The sequence below is a fragment of the Hyla sarda genome, chromosome 7 (genome assembly GCF_029499605.1).
Source record: "Hyla sarda isolate aHylSar1 chromosome 7, aHylSar1.hap1, whole genome shotgun sequence".
Lineage (NCBI taxonomy): Eukaryota > Metazoa > Chordata > Amphibia > Anura > Hylidae > Hyla > Hyla sarda.
The window spans coordinates 225,686,337-225,693,882 of NC_079195.1; the positions used below are offsets into that span (position 1 = coordinate 225,686,337).

General features: G+C 45.3%; 1 protein-coding gene across 5 annotated transcripts in view; it reads right to left on the bottom strand.

Moving 5' to 3' along the window:
* The window catches only part of PATJ (PATJ crumbs cell polarity complex component), a 292,499-nt gene that overhangs the window by 273,392 nt on the left and 11,561 nt on the right, over window positions 1–7,546 (bottom strand). For 3 of the 5 annotated variants that reach the window (XM_056532910.1, XM_056532911.1, XM_056532906.1), the window contains exon 1: window positions 2,109–2,184. The exons of 1 other annotated variant lie outside the window; for it this stretch is intronic. The gene's annotated coding sequence lies outside the window, so the exon portion shown is untranslated. Of the gene's footprint in view, window positions 1–2,108; window positions 2,185–4,738; window positions 4,874–7,546 lie in introns of those variants that run through there. One more of the 5 variants, XM_056532907.1, reaches the window with a different exon arrangement.

Sequence of the window (7,546 nt, forward strand, 5' to 3'; positions counted from 1 at the left end):
ACATTGTGCTCCGCCCCTCAATGCAAGTCTATGTGAGGGGGCGTGGCTCCTACTAGACTTGCATTGAGGGGGAATACTCCTGAATCTGATATAGTTATCTGTATAACCTCAATGGACTTAAAAACACAAGATGTGGACAGTGCCTAACACTGGCTGGACAATTCCACTTAAAAATTCTGTTACAGCAGAGTCCCATTGTTTCCATTGGGATTCTGCAGCATTATGCACACAGCAGAACTTCCACCGCAGAGATTTTCAACATGAAAATACTGAATTGGGCATCTGCTGAAAGACTGAACATTCTTTCAGCAAAATCAGCTTGGAAACGCATTGAAAATGGCGCATTGCTGAGTTTCTGACAGCTAAATCCATTCCCGGAGATTTGCCAGTTCCAGATGATCCTGTTGGCAACCGGCGCCGCATGTAGGACTGCACAGATGTGCGCTGTCTGCATAGACGGCAATGTAGTCCAGGCAGAACTCTGCCATTAGAATGAGTAGGTTCATTCTTTTGGCGTGTTCTGAATCTTTGGAATTCCGCTTTGGAATTTACCACCGTGAAAATTCCGCAGTGTAAACGGCGCAGCAGATTCTCATTTAGGCCACGTTCACGCGGCCGATACTGTGCGGATTGTCCGGCTTGAAAACAGGTGCGGACATTTGCACATTTGAATGTTCCGCCAGGCGCTAGGACCGGTTGGAAATGCACCAATCCATAGACGAAAATTAGAGAATAGCAAACTTACAGTAAATTCGATTCGTCACGAACTTCTCGGCTCGGCAGTTGATGACTTTTCCTGCATAAATTAGTTCAGCTTTCAGGTGCTCCGATGGGCTGGAAAAGGTGGATACAGTCCTAGGAGACTCTTTCCTAGGACTGTATCCACCTTTTCCAGCCCACCGGAGCACCGGAAAGCTGAACTAATTTATGCAGGAAAAGTCATCAACTGCTGAGCTGAGAAGTTCGTGACAAATCGAATTTACTGTAAGTTCGCTATTCTCTAACGAAAATGCATTGGGCGCTATCATGAAAAAAAAAATTATATATTGCACAGACAGGGTGCCTCCAGCTGTTGCAAAATTACTACTCCCGGCAGGGCCGGCCAACCAGGATGCCACAGCTGTTGCAAAACTACAACTCCCAGCATGCCCGGACAGCCAACGGCTGTCCGGGCATGTTGGAAGTTGTAGTTTTGCAACAGCTGGAGGCACGTTGATTAGGAAACACTGGCCTTAGCACGTTCGCTCACACCTTTGTGTCACATGACCAAAACTACGGCTGTCCGAGCACGTGGGAATTTGTGGTTTAGAAACAGCTGGAGGCACGTTGATTAGAAAACACTGGCCTTAGCACGTTCTCTCCCAATTTGTGTCACATGACCAAAACTACATCTGTCCGAGCACGTGGGAAGTTGTGGTTTAGAAACAGCTGGAGGCACGTAGATTAGGAAACACTGGCCTTAGCGCGTTCGCTCCCACCTTTGTGTCACATGACCAGGACGGACTCATAATATAAGTCTATGACACAGAGCAAGGAGAAAAATTGCGCTGCTGCTCGTTCTCGCGATCGTCAGAATCCGAAAAAAAGACACGTAAAAAGTATAAATTTTTTTTTTTTTCCCATTATTATTTTTAATTGACCCGTTCACTTTAAGGGGTCGACGCACAAAGTATTTTAGAAAGTTGCAGAACTTTGTCCCGATACAATGAATCGGTTTATTTACATAACGCCGTCACACTGTATCACCCGCAGTCACATGATGTCACTGCCGTCCCCGGACTTGTAGTTTCTACAGGGAAGCGTCCGAAATGGCAGGTTTCGGATTAGAGGAAACGCACCGGATCATCTATAGAATTAACGTCGGAACCTGCAGGGCGCCGGCTGCGTGCCGCAAAAAAAAAAAAACGACAGCAGAAGATTTGGAGCTGTGTATAAGGGAATCTCAGGCTGCCAGTCACTTCCTGCTGCTTGCTGGGTGTTGCAATGACATGCAGGTTCATGGGAGAGCAGGGTGTGGTTGGGGGGGGGGGGGGGGGTCACACCTGGACGAGACAGGAATTAGGGGAGGGGGGGAGGTTGAGTATCAGGGTCTCTAGGTGGGCACATACCTCACTCCCAGCAATCTCCACTCACTCCCAGCTTATGGCAGCTTCTTGCACTTTGGATCTGGGCTTCTTTTTTTTTCTTCTTGTTTTTTTTTTTTTCTATCCCAAGCTTTATTTCAAACTAACAAAGTGCACAAAGTGACGTCGAGCCCCAAAGGTAACAGCAGCGGCAGGTAGAGAGGCTGACAAACCGGAAATGGAGCGACGCGACCGACCGGTTCTCCTCCTCTTATCCCCCGGGAATTTCTTGTTTGCAGATCGTACAGATGAGTGTTTCCCAACCAGGGTGCCTCCAGCTGTGGCCAAACTACAACTCCCAGCATGCCCGGACAGCCAAAGGCTGTCCGGGCATGCTGGGAGTTGTAGTTTGGCCCACAGCTGGAGGCACCCTGGTTGGGAAACACTGGTATAGATAATGCACTTAAAGGGGAAGCGCACTTGAAACAGGAAAGATTAGTGTAGGAACACTTTGGCGTTTATTTACTAATGTGACCCCGACTCTTTTTTTGTCGGGTTTTGATGCCAAATTGTGTCGCACGTTCCACGTGACACAATTTGAGACAAAAAAAAAAAACAAAGCCCTCAATTTTAGGGTGCGTTCACACTGAGCAAATCAAGAGGAATTCACGTTGAAAAATTTCCGTGCGGAAAATTTTTTTTTTCTATTTGCGCCGAATTTGTGCGGAATTGCGCGGAAATGGGGGAGAAAGAAGTGAAGGGTTTTTCAGCCATTTCCGCGCAAATTCCGCACGGAAACAATGTCGGGTGGAATTTTTTTTTTTTACCATTGACTTCTATTGATTTCTGCTAGCGGATTGCGCTTGAAGAATGATCGTGTTCTTTCTTCAAGCGGAAAGGAATTCAGCGTCGGGATTCCGCTAGCAGAATTTCCGCAGTGTGAACAGGACAGCGGAAATAACATTAAAGTCAATGGGCAGAGGGGATGCGAATTAATTTGGAGCGGAGAATTCAAGAGGAACTACTCGAGTAAATTCCTCTTGAATTACTCACCCTTACAAGAGAAAAAACGCACCCTTACAAGAGAAAAAAAGAAAAGTGGGCGTGACCCCCAACAAAAGGGGCGTGTCCCCATCAGTTTAAAAAATCCGAACATATTTAGATTTCCACAGAAAGTGTGGTGGATTCCAGCGGAGGAAAACTCTACAGATCAGAACAGTTGTAAAAAAAAGCAAAATGTCGGGAAACCTTAGTAAATACCTTGGGAAAATACCTGTCGGGAATCAAAACTACGTAAATAAACCCCATTACGTTTTGGCCCCCGTTAAAGGGGTACTGCGCCCGTAGACATCTTATCCCCTATCCAAAGGATAGGGGCTAAGATGTCAGATAGCCGTGGTCCCGCTGCTGGGGACCCCGGGATCGCCGCTGCGGCGCCCCGCTATCATTGCTGCACAGAGCGAGTTCGTTCTGTGCGTAATGACGGGCGATACAGGGGACGGAGCAGCGTGACATCATGGCTCCGCCCCTCGTGACGTCACGGCCCTCCCCCCTCAATACAAGTCTATGGGAGGGGGCGTGGCGGTCATCACGCCCCCTACCATAGACTTGCATTAAGGGGACGGGCTGTGATGTCACGAGGGGCGGAGCCATGATGTCACGCTGCTCCGTCCCCTGTATCGCCCGTCATTACGCACAGAGCGAACTCGCTCTGTGCAGCAATGATGGCGCGGTGCCACAATGGCGATCCCGGGGGTCCCCAGCAGCGGGACCGCGGGGATCTGACATCTTATCCCCTATCCTTTGGATAGGGGCGGAGTACCCCTTTAATTCTATCGGCAAACAATTAACCCGCCGAAAACAGGATGCTGAGCTATACTGTTGCGCTATTTCTAGGCTGCGTTCACACGGCCGTCTAGACCCGTCCCGTTCTTCTCCCGTCAAAAATAAAAAAATGAACTTTAAAAAAAGACGGACAATAACGGATGCAAATGGATGTTATCTGTTTGTATCTGTTTGTATCCGTAATTGTTCAGTTAATAAACCCAAAAATATATTTTTTTTTTGGTTCTGAGCAGTAAAATTATCATTTTTGAGTAAAAACGGATCAAAAAATTGATTAAACGGATTGAAAAAACGGATGCAAACGGATGACATTAAAGCCTCATCCATTTTCCATAGACTTCAATGTTAAATTTACTGTATCCGTTTTTTCTCCCGTTTTTTTGACGGGAGAAAAAATACTGCATGTGCAGTCTTTTCTCCCGTAAAAAAATAAAATAAAAAAATGAGCACAGACGGGTGCAAACGGATGTGAAAGGATTGTAAAAAAAAAAAAACATTGGCATCAATGGGATTATTTTACAACTGATGGTAATCCGTTTACAAGCAGCAACAACAGAACCTAAACGGGGAAAAAAGAACGGGGACAGACGGCCGCATGAACGCACCCTAAAGTGTAGCATCACGCCATGAGTGCGCTTAAAACAGCGCATATGTTCTGAACTGAGCAGCTAGGGGTTCAGCAGAAGTTAATGGGGTGCGCTGCTCCCGTTAACAGTATATGTTTTTGGCGGGATGCCGACAGATTTGATTAACAGGGGCCAAAACGTAGTGTGTTCCGACCCTGTCACTGTTCCCAAATGTTTGCCCAATGTGTCAGTCGGCATGGTTACCTTTTTGAAGTGATCGGGGATTTATCAACTGCGACTTTTTCAAAAATTGCATATTTTTGCGCAAACGCCTCCAAAAAAAGTCAGAAATATATACATTAGGCCAGACATGGCTTCGCTTTTTGGTGTGTGTAGAAAAGTCGCAAATTTTGGTGCAATAGGATAAAATGTCCCAAAAGTTTGCGCAACGAGTAAGCCTTAAAAAATGTCGTACAGAAGTAAAATGTCAGGAATTGTGGGGGAGATTTATGAAAACCTGTCCAGAGGAAAAGTGGCTGAGTTGCCCATAGCAACCAATCAGATCGCTGCTTTCATTATTGAAAAGGCCTCTGAAAAATGAAAGGAGCGATCTGATTGGTTGCTATGGGCAACTGGGCAAGTTTTCCTCTGGACAGGTTTTGATAAATCTCCTTCTCCGTTCAGGACCTTTGTATTATTATAAGCGGGCTTAAAGGGGTACTCCGCCTCTAGACATCTTATCCCTTATCCAAAGAGTAGGGGATAAGATGTTTGATCGCGGGGTCCTACCACTGGGAACCCCCGCGATCTCTCCTGCAGCACCCCATGTCATCTGCTGCAGGGAGCAAACTTTGCTCCATTCCTGATGGCGGGCGATACAGGGGCCGGAGTATCGTGACGCCACGCCCTCACCTCCCTGGGGCGGGGTCGTCGGGATTCCCGCAAACAGACATCTGATCCCCTATCCTTTAAATAGGGGATAAGATGTCTAGGGGCGGAGGACCCCTTTAAAAGCACAGGACATTGCTCTTTTGAACAAGCGCATGGGTCCCAAAAGGAGTCACTAGGTTCCTCTGTACTCCCATTGAAAATAAACGGGTTATCCAGGAAAAAACTTTTTTTTTATCTCAACTGGCTCCAGAAAGTTAAACAGATTTGTAAATTTCTTCTATTAAAAAATCTTAATCCTTCCAATAATTATCAGCTCCTGAAGTTGAGTTGTTCTTTTCTGTCTGGCAACAGTGCTCTCTGTTGACACTTCTGTCTGTCTCGGGAACTGCACAGAGTAGAAGAGGTTTGCTATGGGGATTTGCTTCTACTCAGAACAGTTCCCGAGACACGTGTCATCAGAGAGCACTTAGACAGAAAAGAACAACTCAACTTCAGCAGCTCATAAGTACTGAAAGGATTAAGATTTTTTTAATAGAAGTAATTTACAAACTTTCTGGATCCAGTTGATATATAAAAAAAAATTTTTTTTCCTGGATAATCCCTTTAATGGGATCCACTGCCCATGTAGACAGTATTCTATAGTTTATGGTGGGATTTCTAAGATCAATCAGGGAAATTTATCAAAACCTGTGCAGAGGAAAAGTTGACCAGTTGCCCATAGCAACCAATCAGATGGCTGCTTTCGTTTTCAAAAGGGCCTCTGGAAAATGAAAGAAGCGATCTGATTGGTTGCTATGGGCAACTGCTCCACTTTTCCTTTACACAGGTTTTAAAAAATCTCCCCCACTGTTTATTTCCTCATATGTTTTCCCCTCCTGTGCTCAAGTGTCCAGAAGGTGGGGCTGAGCTGCTTAAAGGGGTATAGACAGAAAAGAACAACTCAACTTCAGCAGCTCATAAGTACTGAAAGGATTAAGATTTTTAATTAAAGTAATTTACAAATCTGTTTCACTTTCTGGAGCCAGTTGATATATAAAAAAAAGTTTTTTCCTTGATAACCCCTTTAAGGGTACGTTCACACGTACGCAGATTTGATGCGCAGGATTTTCTGCTGCAGATTTCAATGTAAACTGAATGACTGAGCGCAGCTTCTAATCGGCAGTTACACATCCTGCGCATCAGATCTGCGCAGGATCCTGTATGTGTGAACGTACCCTAAGGGTCTATTCACATGTACAGGATCCTTCACAGATTTGATGCGCAGGATTTGATGCTGCAGATTTCAATGTAAACTAAATGACTGAAAACAGCTTTAAATCTGCAGCTACAAATCCTGCGCATCAAATCTGTGCTGTGAATAGACCCTAAAGGGGTATTCCAGAATTAAAGGGGTATTCCAGGAAAAAACTTTTTGATATATATCAACTGGCTCCAGAAAGTTAAACAGATTTGTAAATTACTTCTATTAAAAAATCTTAATCCTTTCAGTACTTATGAGCTTCTGAAGTTAAGGTTGTTCTTTTCTGTCTAAGTGCTCTCTGATGACACGTGTCTCGGGAACCGCCCAGTTTAGAAGCAGATTCCCATAACAAACCTCTTCTAAACTGGGCGTTTCCCGAGACATGTGTCATTAGAGATCACTTAGACAGAAAAGAACAACCTTAACTTCAGAAGCTCATAAGTACTGAAAGGATTAAGATTTTTTTAATAGAAGTAATTTACAAATCTGTTTAACTTTCTGGAGCCAGTTGATATATATATATATAAAAAAGTTTTTCCCTGGAATACCCCTTTAAACTCCGTAGTAACCACCCGCACGTGCTGGGATCGCGGGAGCTCAGCTGTCAGTATGACCGCTGCATGTGACAGAACACTGTGCGTCTTCTTACCCCAGTGTTTCCCAACCAGGGTGCCTCCAGCTGTTGCCAAACTACAACTCCTAGCATGCCCGGACAGCTGAAGGCTGTCCGGGCATGCTGGGAGTTGTAGTTTTGCAACAGTTGGAGGCACTGTGGTTGGGAAACACTGCCTTACACTATCAGTAGCGGCACAATTGGCGATTGCAAAGAGGTTTCCATGGCAGTCAGGGTTCTTATAAAGGCACCCAGGTTTGCCATGGATATGCCCACATAGACCCGTGTCAGAGATATACAATAGTAGTGCATGGTGAAAAATCCCCTA